General features: G+C 36.7%; 1 long non-coding RNA gene across 2 annotated transcripts in view; it reads right to left on the bottom strand.

Annotated features, from left to right (window-relative positions):
* Nucleotides 1–14,784, bottom strand: part of LOC150080784 (uncharacterized) — a 40,131-nt gene that overhangs the window by 22,677 nt on the left and 2,670 nt on the right. Inside the window, exon 2 of one of the 2 annotated variants that reach the window (XR_016547395.1) lies at nucleotides 7,798–7,912. The exons of the other annotated variant lie outside the window; for it this stretch is intronic. This is a non-coding gene — a long non-coding RNA (uncharacterized LOC150080784). The remainder of the gene's footprint in view (nucleotides 1–7,797; nucleotides 7,913–14,784) is intronic. 2 annotated transcript variants of the gene reach the window in all.

Below are 14,784 nucleotides of genomic sequence, written 5' to 3'. Positions count from 1 at the left end.
ATTTATATGCATCCCATGCATTTTTCTTCTCTGTCACGAGTCTCATTAGTTCATTTGATAACCATTTAGGCCTAAACCTTGAACAATATTTCTTCATCGGTATGAAAAGTCTAGTAGCTTCCACGATTAATTCCTTGAATGCTTCCCACTTAGAATTTACTGTTTGTAACATCGTCAGTTGATCCCACTGTACAGAATTTAAAAACTGTCTGAGACCAGTGTACTCCCCTTTACGGAAGCAAAAACCCTTTCCTTTACCCCCGACGGTAGTTACCTCTTTGAGTAAATCCCACTTCAGCACACTGTGATCACTGCCACCTAGTGGTTCCTTTATCTGCAAATTCTTAATACACGAATGATCACTGCTGATAACCAGATCAAGAGTATTACTTTCTCTGGTTGCCTCTCGAACATGCTGCTGCAGAAAACAATCATCCAATAAATCCACAAAAGTCTGACTAGCGTGCGAGTGACCAACCCACAAGTTCCAGTCAATATCTGGAAAGTTAAAATCCCCCATTATAAGACATTCTGATTTACTGGCCCACTCTATTTCTCTGTACAATTGTTCATTGTACTCATTCGAGTCATTAGGCCTGTAACACACTCCTACTCTTATTTTTGCTTTTGCAGTGCTTATGTCACACCAAACTGACTCAACAGTGCACTGTCCATCTCTATCAACTGGATGCACTTCTTTTGATTTTATGTTTTTCTTAATTAACAGCATAACACCTCCTCCCTTTCTGTCCTGTCTATCCTTTCTGTACACATTGTACTCCCCAAATTCCAGTCTCCCCATTCTAGAACTCTGGAATATTCTAGAATCTTACAAAAAAAAAAAAAAAAAAAAAAAAAAAGTATAAATAGCTGATTTTGAAACATGCTTTATTAATGTGTTTTATTTTAATGATGAACAGTTTATTTTGTTCCTCTATTTTTTATTTTTTGACTGTAATAAAGTCAATTAAGTTTTCACTGCTTGCAGAAATCCACTTATTAGTCTGCAAAAAGCCATGGAATAAGAAGGTTTTGCTGGAGATAAGCTGGACTCATGCACCATCAGTCATATGAATAATTCTAAATGTCATGTGCTATCCTATACATGCAAAACTGGGTAAAAATTATTTAAAGAATTTGAATTTGAAGAACAACAGCTGATAGGTTGACGCTATGGATTAAAACTGGGTGAAGACACAATTTGTCTACATCATGAAGTTTTGCTTTTGACAAAATTTGAATTTTTTCAGTTGTTGCAATCCTTTCCAGAAGAAAAACCATATGGCGAAAAAAATGTTTACAACCAATTGACTTATCAATGGCAGACTACCTGAAAGACCTAACAAAGGTAGACATAAAACCAAACCAGAAGCTGGTTTGTTTTATTTTGCCAATTATGCCGAAAAGCAACAACAGGAACATCAACTTCATCTGGATTAGATATGATTACAAAATGCATGTGACTGAAAGCTTGAACACAAGTTTGATGGCCATTGGTATTTCTCCTCTGAAATTTCAGCGAATGGCTAAGAGAAACTCACAAGGCTATGACAAAAGGAAGGCAAATCAAGTACAAGATGTAACTGCCAGTAAAATTGCATTTATTGGTGGCTTTGATCAAAATGTCATCACGGAGCCAAGTGCAATTCATCTGTGTGGAAATTGCTGAGATTACAATAAGCTGCTGAAAGAAATGAAAGAAAAGTTGATGGTATCAAGTCATCCAGAAATACTTCAAATATTAACACTAGCTCCAGTTAGTTGGTCCATAAAGAAAACAATGGAAGAGTTTAGTGTCTCAAAAAGAATGGTCAAGAAAGCTAAAAAACTTAAAAGTAGAAGAAGGAATAACGACCATACCTGTAAAAAAGCTTTCTAGGCAAGTAAAGCAAAAGGTGATGGAATTTTTTGAAGATGATGAATTTAGTCAGATATGCCCTGGAAAGAAAGATTACATTTCCATTAGAAATGCAGATGGAATAGAAATGCAAATGCAACTACTACTCAGCAACTTGAAGGAAATGTTTATAACTTATCGAGATAGAAATGAACCTGACATCACTGGACAAAAAGCAATTAACAACAGAAGATTTTATTGAAGAGTTGAGTACAAAGATATTTAACCTTTCCTGTCATTACTACATTGCTAAACATGAAAGCTACTATTTGAAGTCAAAAAAGGAAAGCCTAATGACAGGAGAATTGGTCATCTTGATGGATTTTGCAGAAATTATTCATTTGTTGTGAAAGATTCCATTCAAGGGTTCCACTGGGAGAATAGCCGGGCTACATTGCATCCATTTGTCATTTATTAACCCCCAGGGCTCACATTTGGAGAGTATGGGCTTGGCATACCCAGGGTTCTGAGCTGGATATCATCATTCTTCTCTTCATGGTGATGTCATAGCATAATCAGTGACTGATTATGCCATGACACAACTGCAGTGCATGTATGTTTTTCTAACCAACTTAATTGAATATTTGAAGAAGAGTCTCATGACAGAAATCAGGCACATTATTATTATTAGCTATATAGTGCAAGGAAGCCTGAGGCTTATGCTGCACCAGCCATAAAAAAAAAAAAAAAAAAAAAAAAATTCCTAAGTTACCCTGAGAGAGAGAGAGAGAGAGAGAGAGAGAGAGAGAGAGCAAGAAACGTAGAAGGGAATCATCATTCTTCTCTTTCTTGGTGATTCCCTTCTACGTTTCTTGCTCAGGACCTTCTACGTGATTCCCTTCTACGTTTCTTGCTCAGCTCAGGACCCTGGGTGTGCCAAGCTCATACTCACCAGATGTGAGCCCCCGGGCTTCAGTGATGGTTCTGCAGCTCAATACAAGAATTTAAAGAATTGTATTAACCCGTATCATCATCAGGATTTTGATATCAGTGCTGAATGGAATTTATTTGGCATTAACCATTGCAAGTCACCATGTGATGGAAATGGTGGAATAATAAAACGATTGGCAGCACGTGCAAGTCTCCAATGCCCAATCGAAAACCAAATCCTGACACCAAGAAACATGTTTGAATTTTGTGACAAGCATATGACTGGAATAAAATTCTGTTTTCTTTCTCAAGAGGAAATTGAGCAAGTAAGGCCATTTCAAGAGAAAAGATTCATAGACGGTCATACTATTACTGGAATAAGCGAAAATCATTCACTTCATTCCTATTGATGCAAGACAGATTCGTGTTGGCAGAGTATCAAATGATTTGTAGCTCATGTAGATCAGACTAGTGAAACCAATATTCAATATGTGCCAATTGTTAATTTACAACCTGGCCAATACATTGCCTGTATTTATGTCAATAATTGGTGGATTGGAAATATTTCTGAAATTTCATTTTAAGAACATAATGTACTGGTAAATTTAATGCATCGCTCATTTCACTGGCCTGCTTGACAAGATATCTGCTGGATTTCTAAACAATAAATTATTGCCAATCTTCCAGCTCCAAAAACAACAATATGACAACAATATATATTGCCTGAAGTAGTAATATCAACCATCAATGAAAAATTCCTGTCCATTACGAAGCAGTGATTCAATATTTTCACACTCACTTGCTTATTTAAAATTGTGTTTTAAATAAATTTTGTGGCAATTATAACTTTTCAAATTTAGAAACCAATAGAACATCATCTTTATGCTTGGAATCCTGAATAAAGATCACTTTTTAGGCTTGGGAACTTGCACTGAAGAAACCCATGCAATTTCTTTTCTTGCCATTTGCACCCCCATTGTAAAAAATACAGATCTTTTTGTGCATTGGCAATATATCCTTTCTCCTTCACAAAGGGCAGAGTAATTGCAGAAAATTTCGCTCTTGTAAATGCAATAGTTCTGTCCTTATTGAGATGTGAAACTTCACCATCAAATAAGTATGAAAATATTATGTGAAAATATAAAATGTTTAAGGCCATTTTTTAGGCTTAAGTAGCAAGACACAAAACTGAAAAACCATGTTGCTTAAAACCTGCTCTTTCCAATGGTGGTAAAAACGAGAGAACTGAAGGTGTCCCACATTAAGATATTTGCCCCTAAATATAGGTCAAATTTTGACTTTCAGATTTTGAGTCTTATCTTTGAAGGAAAATATCTCAGCCAGCAAACAAGTATAAGAGCTCATATTTAGTTAGGCTGAATTCATACAGATGTTAAATGGAATGCTCAAAGAAGAAGGTACCAAAAGTTTTTATTTCAAAGTTATGACTCAAAAATCTTGCTTAAATTTGCTGTGACAAATTTTTGGTGCCAGTTTTAGACTGCATTGTAAAAATTGAAGGTTTTTGAGCCTGGACACCAAAAGTTTTGCATTTGCTGCCAAAAGTTAATTAGGTATATCAAGTTTCAGAGAACTACCTCTCAATGTTGTGTGACAGTAACACTTAAAACTTTGAAAAATTTTTTTTTTCTCCACATAACACAAGTGACCTCCACAAAAAAGGTGCTGGTGCCTCAAGCATACTATATTTTGAACTGAATTTTTGCACAGCTTCTTTGGAAACCTGTTTAAACATCTACACCAAGTTTCAACAAAATTGAATTTGGTCGAGCAGGGACCATCTTCAAAATTAGGCCACTTGACATGGAATCACCCTTTTCCTTAGTTAATGTAGAGGAATACAATGCAAAAAGTAAGAAGGGCATTGTGTATCCTAATATTCCATTTGCCATTAGACCAGTCCCACATTGCGTAACCTGTCAATTCCATGCCCTCTATTTATGTGGGAGAATGTAGCCACAGTATTTAAAGTGAAGCTTCTGAAGTTGAAACTGAAGTTTACATGCCTGGAGACATTAAGTCCATCCCTCATCTGATCTCACAGCATAAACTCAATCTGGTAGGAGATTTTAAATTTACCAAAGGAATCTGCAGAACTCCTCAGTTCTAGACTGAGTAAAAAATCTTCTAGCATATGGGACGACGTTTTTTTTAACAGAGAACTAGTTGCCTACTTTTCGGAGGATGAGTGTTTTTTTTGTGTAAAATAAATGACTTGAACTATTTAGGAATTAGTTACAATTCTATACAGACTCATCCTTTGACTCATCAAAGAGGAGTCTCAGAGGTGCTGCTCCAAATACATAAAATTTCAGTAGCTCACTCTGTGCATTTGAAAGAAACATATGAGAACTTGAAGTTTTTGACAAATATTAAGTATGGTTGGTTGATCTATGCTGACTTTAAAAGTGATAGGCATGTTTTTTGAACAGCAATTTGGCTACACAAAAATGACCTGCTTTTTGTGTGAGTGGGACAGTTGGGCAAGGAGTAAGCACTGGGATGTGAAGGCTTGGCCAAAGAAGGGCAGTTTGTTATTGGATCAAAGAACATGGTTCATAAACCACTGGTAGACCCCAAAACTGTCTTCCTTCCACCCTCGCACATCAAACTGGGTTTGATGAAACAGTCTGTGAAACCTTTACCTCAGGAAGGACCCTGCTTCGACTACCTTTGTATTTAATTTCCCATCAAGGTATTTTTGTTGTCCCTCAAATTCACAAACTGATGAGGGACTGAGTGTTTAGGGAACTATGAATAGAAGAGAAAAACAGGCACAAATTAGCTTCAGATCTATTGTTGAAAACACTTAGGGAACAACAAAGATTCAGACTACAAGAATATAGATGAAAATATAATGCAGTCTTCAAGAAGCTGTGCTGCAACACAAGTGTCAAGGTACATTTTTTACACTCCCATATCAACTACTTCCCAGAAATTCTAGGAACTGTTAGTGAAATGTCAACATGATGGCTGACTATTGTAGATACTTAAGAGGGACTGTAATGCAGAAAGATCTGCAAGAAAATACAAGAAAAAAAAATTCAAACCATCGTAGATCAGTTTTAAAATGAAAGGTGAGAGTTTAGTGGACTATCACACTCCTTTTTTAGTAGTGTTTTTAACATGTATTCAAATATAAAAGTCTGGTAAAAGTACCATTTTGTTATAATTTTAGTGCACAAATTCTGCCAATATCAATAAAAATCAACTTTTCTTTCGTGACTGTTGAAGAAACTCGATGCAATGGAAAAAAAAAAAAAAAAAAAAAAAATGGAAGTCATTTTTGAAATCTGCACTAAGAAAATGATTTAGAAACATTCTTTTCTGGGAAAACTTCAGTAATTTTTTTTTGACAATGTAGACTAATGTAATCCAACCAGTGTATATTTATTTATATTTTGTTTAATTATTTTTATTTATGTTTAATGTTGATGAAGACTGCATTGCTGGAGCAGTGATAACTACTGCAGAAGGAAAATAGACTAGTACTGGACTTTTTACCATATATTGACCAACATTTGTAATAAACAAATATGTTATGTAGAAAAGGCTATCCTTTAGCACAGTAATAATAAATGCTTTGTATAAACTAAGGTTTGTATTTAAAGATATTTTTAAGGGGATTAATTTTAAGTAAAATAATGTGCAACAACTCTCCATGATTCTTTGAGGAAAAATGTTTTTATGACTCCTGTACACACACACACACACACACACACATTAAATTAGCGCTGATGAGTTCATTTCATCAAAGGATGATGGTATATCAAGCTTAATGTCCAAGTTTGCAGACGATACGAAGGTTGGCAGGTTGTCAAGGACACTACTGACACTATGCTACTGCAACAGGATCTGGAAAGGTTGAACAGATGGGCTGAGAGGTAGCAAATGAAGTTTAACATTGACAAATGTAAAGTACTACATATGGGAAACAGCAACCCCAGAGCAACGTATCAACTCAGTGGTACAACACTGACAGTGGTAGAGATGAAAGGGACCCGGGGGTGGTTGTGCAGGCAGATATGAAGTTTTCTGAGCAGTGCAGATGGGCTGCAAGATTAGCTCATGGTGTATTGTTGATGATATATAGGAATTTTTCTAGCAGGAATAAGGAGGTGATTATTCCCTTGTATAAGGCAATGGTCAGACCGCACCTAGAGTACTGTATACAGGTCTGGAGGCCTCATTTCAAGAAGGATGTAGAGATGCTGGAATGAGTACAGAGAAGGGCAACAAGATTAGTGAATGGAACAAAGGGGTGCTCTTACGAAGAAAGGCTTAAGTTTTGCAAATTAAAGTGTCAGGAGACTAGGCACCGGCGAGGTGATCTGATAGAGGTGTATAAAGCCTTGAATGGTTTGAGCATGCTCAATGCTGATGGGATTCTTCCTCTTGCTCAGAATAATCACCTGAGAGGGCGTAAATTCAAATTGAGGAAAGACAGATGTAGGATAGATGTGAGGAAATTTGCCTTTAGCCAGCGGGTGGTTGGTTGGTGGAATAGACTTCCATCCCTTGCCGTGGAAGTTGATAGCCTAAATAAGTTTAAGGCTCAGCTGGACAGGTATTTCAAACAAACAGAGGGGTGAAGTGGAAGTGGTTATTTTTTATTTATTTATTTGTTTTTTTTTTTTTTTTTTTTTTTGGCTGATGCTGCATAAGCTTGCTTTCTTGCATCAAATGCTTCTACTAATGCTAATGTTAATTTATTAATACAGTACTTATTACTCCTGAGTATCTCAAATAGCAATTCACATCAGCCCAACCCTGTTTCTAACAGAAATTACATGCAGTTCTTGAATTTTGATATTCAAACCAACATAAGTTAGAATCCTGGTTATCTTTTTTTTTTTTTAACAGTTTACCAAGCTATTACTCTTTATACAAAAAACGGTCACTATGGAAAAATTACAACTAAAACACTTTCTTAAATTCATTTTAAAATGAAGCAAAATCTGTACCATTTAACAAAATCTCAGCTAAATGTTTACAAATATGCTACTTACTGAAACCACAGAGCTATAGCTATACCACTGAGAAGAACTTTAACAGCTAGTTTAATATTACTCAAATTCCAAGATATCTCTTTACTGTGTTTAAAGGAGGGTCTCTTCATAACACCTAACAGAAAAACAGGAATAAACACCACCACCCCAAACACATTTTCAGAATTCACACATCTTAACATTGTTTAGGAAGCTAAAACCTTCAGATTCCATTTTAATGATAAGTGCAAAATATAGTTTTGTGTAGTTATCAGAAACACTAAAATTAAGCTGCCACTTCAGTAAGAAACAACATTCATACAATGTTTCACAATGGAGGTTTAAGTTTTATGTTGCTATGCTTTCTTTTCCAGTTCAGTAGAGCAACCATGTTGGTTGTAGTCCTAGGATAAAATACATGGACACAGATAGGCATAATGGGGGATCCAAGCCCACACATACACTGCCACAAAACTTCATAATACTACACTTCTTTTTGCCTACAATAAAATAGTCATGATAAAGATGTATAAATTCCACTAGAAATCATAGCCATACTGATTATAAAGAGAAAATTTAAATATTTACTAAATGAATCCACATGCAATTTACATTTATATTAGATTTTTCGCTTTTTATAATTTTTATTTAAGATTTCACAATAAAGAGACATTTAACTTGCATGTTGAATTTATTTTGGTTTTACACTTATGCTTGGAAGGTACAACTCCTCTGCATGGTGTTCTTAATTATTAACACTTTTTTAAGGTACTAATGCTTGTTTCTGTTTTTTTTTTTTTTTTTATGAAAACCCCAAACAGGACAGGTATTAGAACTTATAGTACTTAGTATCATGTTTGGGTTGGAGGGTGAGAAGATGAAAGAAGATATTTGTTGATATTGGACTTGAACTTCTGTAGACTGTAATTTTCAGGAAATATGTACAAAGGAAGGTTGTTCCAGAAAACGACAGTTGAATGAATAAATGAGGAAGATGAAAAGTTAGTTCTGTGAGTTTGAAGTTGGACAGTAAATGGATGTTAGCTGCACGTGTTTGGACTGTTTTGAAAGAGAGAGCAGCAATTATAGAAGCCAATTCAGAAGAACAGTACCCAGGGAAATATCTGTAGAAGAGGCATGCAGCAGAAACAGTACGTCTATGAGACAGGGAGTGGAGAAACTGTTAGAGATGAATCATTAATTAACCTAACTGCCCTCTTCTGAATGGAATCAAGAAGCCTGAGAGAGGTTTTGGGGGCACCACCCCAGATATGGGAACAATATTCCATGGTAGGGTGGATTTGTGATTTGTACAGAGTGAACAGTTGATTGGAAGAAAACCCAGGGGCTCATGTCTGGTGAGTATGGGCTTGGCACACCCAGGGTCCTGAGCTGGATATCATCATTCTTCTCTTTCTTGGTGATTCCCTTCTTCTGACTCTTGTTCTCTCTCTCTCTCTCTCTCAGGGTAATTCAGATTTTTTTTTTTCTGTTGGTGCAGCATAAGCCTCAGGCTTCCTTGTACCATATGGCTAATGATAATAATAATAATAATAATAATAATGCCGAGAGCGAAAGAGAAAACCAAGTTTTTTAGATGCGGAGGAAGCAATATTTGTAATGTGCTCGTGCCAAGAGAGATTAGAAGTCGGGGTAATCCCCAAAAGAGATATATCATTTTGCTTAGAAATCGGAGTGTCACCAAAGATAAGCATAGGAGCAGAAGAATCCTTTTTGCGAGATATAAGACAAGACTGAGTTTTAGAAGGATTGAAATCAACAAAGTTGTCTTTGCGCCCACTGGAGAATTACTTGGAGACCGACATTTAAGGAATTGGTAGCGGATATTCGAGAAGTTGAAGCTGATTGAGCAGGGCAAGGTTTTTTAAAATGGAAAGTGGAATGCAATGTGCTATCATTGGCAAAGCTATATATAGGATTTCCAGTCAATGGAAGAAGGTAATTAATATACAAGAGGAAAAGAGTGAGGGGAAAGAACTGAACCTTCGGGGACACCAGCATTAGTGGAGAAATTAGAAGACAGAGAGCCAACTACAATCACCCACAGTGAGCGATCAGAGAGAAAATTGGATAACCAATTACAAAAAACAGTTGGCAAACCATAAGATGGGAGCTTGTTTAGAAGACCTTTATGCCAAACACGATCAAAAGCCTTTGAGGTGTCAAGAGGAACTTCTTGTGTTTCAACAAACTTTTCCATTAAATTAGTCTATAAATGGATAACATAAGCCAGAATAACACCACTGGATCAAAACTGCCGGAATCCATACTGGTGATCACTGATCAGATGGAAGGTTTCTAGGTAGTTTAAGAGTTGGTGGTTAATCGATTTCTCCATTATTTTAGAAAGAGTAGAAGTAATTGCAATGGGACGATAATTGGATGGGAGGGATTTGTCACCCTTTTTAGGAACTGACTGAATATGAGCAAATTTCCAAGCAGAAGGAAAAATACCTTTGGAATAAGAAAGTGAAAAAAAGGTGGCAAAGAATAGGAGTAAGTTCAGGAGCACAGATTTTGAGAACAAGTGGATAAATACCATCAGGACCTGGAGCTTTCTTAGCATCAAGATTCATCAAAATCCTTCTGATATCCTTTTGACGGAAGACCACAGGAGAAATTGAATGGAGTGTGTGTTGGGAATGGAGGGAGGTGTTTTACCAAGATCATTAATACATGAGTTTGAAGAAACATGGGATGCTAGCAGGTCAGCTTTATCCTTGGCTGAAGTGACAACAGAACTATCTGGTTTGGACAGAGGTGGGAGTAGAGATGGGCAAAAGTTGTGGCCAATAGCTTTGGCAAGAGACCAGAATGCTCGGCTACCATTAGGGCAAGAAACAAGTTTTCTACTCTTAGCTTGTTCAAACTCTAGTTTGGACTGATTAATAACTGCTTTACAATTTTTGCAAGCTTGTTTCTAATTCTTCAGCTTCATTTTCTGCCTGCACCAAAGCAGGCAGAAAATGAAGCTGAAGAATTAGAAACAAGCCAATTACGATATGTAACATACTTCTCTTGAACAGCCTTAACACATTTATTGGAAAACCAAGGTTTAGATAAAGGACGAGATTTTAAAGAGTGTGGGATAAAGGATTCCATTCCTGCAAGAATAATTTCACTGACACGATCTGAGCAAACGTTGACATCAGAAGTTTTGAAACAGTAATCCGACCAAGGAAAAGAAAAAAAAATCTCGAAGGTCATCCCATTTTTCATTCTTGTAATGCCAAACAACACGAGGTTGGGAATAGCCATGAGATAAAGGCTGCATTGGAAAAGAGAATCACCAAGTTGTGATCTGAAGTGCCTAAAGGACCTCTCACTTCGACCGTGTACTTAGAAGGGTTGTTTGTGAGAAAAAGATCAAACGTGGCTGTATGATTAGGAGTGTTCAGTATTCTTGTAGGTAAATGAACAATCTGCGCAAGGTCATTAGTAATTGTAAAAGCCTCAGCATCTCGACCAGCTGGTTCAGTGTGACTAGAAAACAGAAGCCAGCTGGAGTTGTGAACATTAAAATCACCAAGGAAAATTACCTCACTGTTAGGAAAGTTGGACTGGAGAGAGTCAAGTTGCAAAGAGAGGAAGTCAAAGAGTTCCAAGTGATTTGTGGAGTTGGGAGAACAGTAGAGACAACAGATGAATTTGACACAATGAGGTAGAGAGATTTTAAGCCATAGAAGATCGAAAAGAGGAGATTCCAAATTACTAAGTCTCTGACAGAGAATATTGGAACGGACATATGCACAAGTATACCACCTTTGAGGTGAAAGGAATCATACAGAGAATAATTTGGGTATCTCAGATGAGCAGTAGTTGAATCAACCGATAACTGAGATTCTGTCAGAAAAAGTACATGGGGTTTGGCAGACTGCAAGTGGAAATGGACATCGTTGGGATTAGAATTGAGACTACATATATTTGTGAAATGAATTAGGAAGTGTTTGGGAGGTTTAGATCTTTTCGCAGATTAGTTTGACAATTCATGGTGTTTTCAATAGTAAGAAAAAGTGGGTGGGACATGCTGTACGAAGTAATGAAATTTTTGGATATGGCGTACACATGGTAAGAATATACCCAGATCCTTGACATAACATGGCCTCGACAATGCCCTCACCCACATACACACTACTCGGACTCCCTCCACTCACTATCTGGCAAAGTAGAGGTAGCAAGATTATACACTAGCTGATCCGGAAGCCTCCTAGAGAGTTACCAATAGGTTCGGTCCGGTGTACTAACTAGCAGCCAGCCTGGAAACACGGTTTTTGAGCTGTACTCTCGAAATATAAGGAATAATGGATCTTGCCATGATTATTCCTTAAGGACTTTATTACGTGCAGAAAGTATGGAGATCTGAAATTAAAACAATGCATTTGATTACATACAAATATTTATATGTAGAATAGAACCCAAGAATTCAGCAAGGTCTCACTTGCCCAGTAATATTCCTGAAGATGCACTTCTGATTCAGCTGAATTAAATATGAATTAAAGCAAGCACACTGTTTTGGTTCAAGAGGATGTAAGTTTAAAAGCTAAAGGTAAACAAGGCTAATCATATCTGTAGTGTGCTTGTAGATATGATTATGATAACTTTTAATATACACTTTTAACAGTTATTTTATTTCAATCTTGTAAATCATAGCTAAGTTGGAAATTTTAGTTAAGAACGAAAGTTACTTCTAATCTGTCATAAAATTAATTTAAAAGAATAATAAAGGTATATCAGGTTTAATGTCTAAGTTTGTGGATGATAAAAGCTGGCAGAATGGTTAATGACAATAATCAGTGTAAGCTATTCCAACAAGATCTTAAAAAAAAAAAAAAAACAAAAAAAAAACAAAAAACAGGTAGATTTTTCTCTAAGTTTAACATTGAAAAATGCAAGGCACTCCATATGAGTAGCAGTATTCCCAGAGCAATTTCATTTCATTTGCCTATACCTTGAGTGGTACTACACTCAGGGTATTGGCAAATGAAAAAGGACTGGGTAGCTGTGCAGAAAGATAAGAAGTTATGTGAGAATGTACACACACTGCCAGGACACATCATGGGGTTTTGCCAATGATATACAGGAACTTTTATAGCAGGGATACAGAGGTAATTATTGTATTGTAAAAGCCAATTTAACCAAGTTATACTGCATCTTGAGTACTGCACACAGGTCTGGGAGGATCTATATCCTTCCAGACCTGGAACAGATTCAGAGAAGGGCAACAGAACACTAATGAAGGGACCAAAAGGATGGTTTTACCAAGAAAAGTTTCGACTGTGCATATTGCAGCATTTGGAGATTAGGCTCTGAGGACTGACCTGACTGAGGTGTTCAAAGGCTTTAAATGGATTAAATATTCGTCCTCCAGTTCAGAAATCATTTTCTACAAAATCTTGTACACATATGTAGAGAGCATAAATTCAAATTGAGGAAGGGTGGTTGCAGGATATATGTGCGGAAGTTTTTCTTCAGCCAGTGGGTGGTTGGTTGTTGGAACAAAGTTCCATCTACTGTTGTGGAAGTGGGTAGTCCAAATAAATTCAGGGAAGAACTATCAAATTATTGGAGGGGATAGACAGGTGATATGGAAGGAATTTTTTTTCCTTCTTTTTTTGGCTGATGCTTTGTAAGCTTGCTTTCTTGCATCATATGCCAATATTACTAATATTAATAATTGAATCATTGATAAATGGGGTTGATGCACTGGAGCATCCACTAAGGTGTCTAGTGATATGGCAATGGATGAACTTTGCCACATATGAATTTTCTAATGACAATATTTAATTATAATCATGTCTGAGGATTTCTATAGTTCAGATAATGTTTTAGATGGCAAAGTGTTTCTCAATCTTTCATCCAAAGACTACCAGGTAATCTGCAGACAGTTTCACTGGCAAAAGCAATGCAAACAACTTTCATCTGAAACTTAATGAATGAAAAAAGCTTTTTCTCTAAAACTGCCTTTGTTATGTATCGTAGTGAGATTGGAATGTACCCAAACTTACTTTTGAGGTTGCACTAAACAGATTCAGGGGAGGTCTCTGTGTACTGGAAATGTGCAAATATATCCCCAGTTCGCAAAGGGTGATATGAGTAATTAGAGACTCGTTAGCTGACTTCTGTTCCAGGGAAAATAATGGAGTCACCAGTTAAAGAAGTAATAATGGGACTCACACCTGGTGAGTATGGGCTTGGCACACCAGGGGTCCTGGGCTGGATATCATCATTGTTCTCTTTCTTGGTGATTCCCTCTATCTCTCTCTCTCTCTCTCTCTTAGGGTAACTTAGAAATTTTTTTTGCCTGGTGCAGCAAAAGCCTCAGGCTTCCTTGCACCATATGGCTAATAATGATAATGAGGGACCATTTAAACAGGAATAGTTATACTGCAGTCACAGCATAGATTTGTTAAGGGTTGATTTTGTCGGACAAAGCTGACTAAATACTATGGAACAGCAACAAAAGAAATGGATGCCAAAAGTAATTCTGGCATCACATATTCAGATTTCAGAAAAGTTTTTGTTAATATTGCACATAAAAGACTGCTATACAAATTGGAGCAAGTTACTGCTATGGATCAAGGGATGGTTGAGTGGGAGAAGACAGTGGTTATCAATGGGCACTACTCTTCTTCAACTAATATTATTAGCAGAGTCCCCCAGGATTCAGTGATAAGCCCGCTGTTGTTTCTATATTTATTAATGATATTGATGAAGGCATATCAGGCTTAAAATCTTTACAGATGATATAAAGATTATCACAGGGTGGTTAACAATAGTAATCAGAATCTAATCTTCTCAGCCCATCTGCCTAATTTGTCTAGATCTTGCAGTGGCAACAAGATCTAGACAAATTAGGTGGATGGGCTGAATATGAAGTTCTCTAAGCAGTGCAGACATGCTGCCAGGGCAGTTCATAGGGTATTGTCAATGATATACAGGAATTTCCCCAGTAGGGATAAGAAAGTGATTATTCCAATTGTATAAGGC

The sequence above is a fragment of the Mastigoproctus giganteus genome, chromosome 9, assembly GCF_048544385.1.
Source record: "Mastigoproctus giganteus isolate SK-2022 chromosome 9, ASM4854438v1, whole genome shotgun sequence".
Lineage (NCBI taxonomy): Eukaryota > Metazoa > Arthropoda > Arachnida > Uropygi > Thelyphonidae > Mastigoproctus > Mastigoproctus giganteus.
This window is presented reverse-complemented; position numbering and strand designations above follow the sequence as displayed.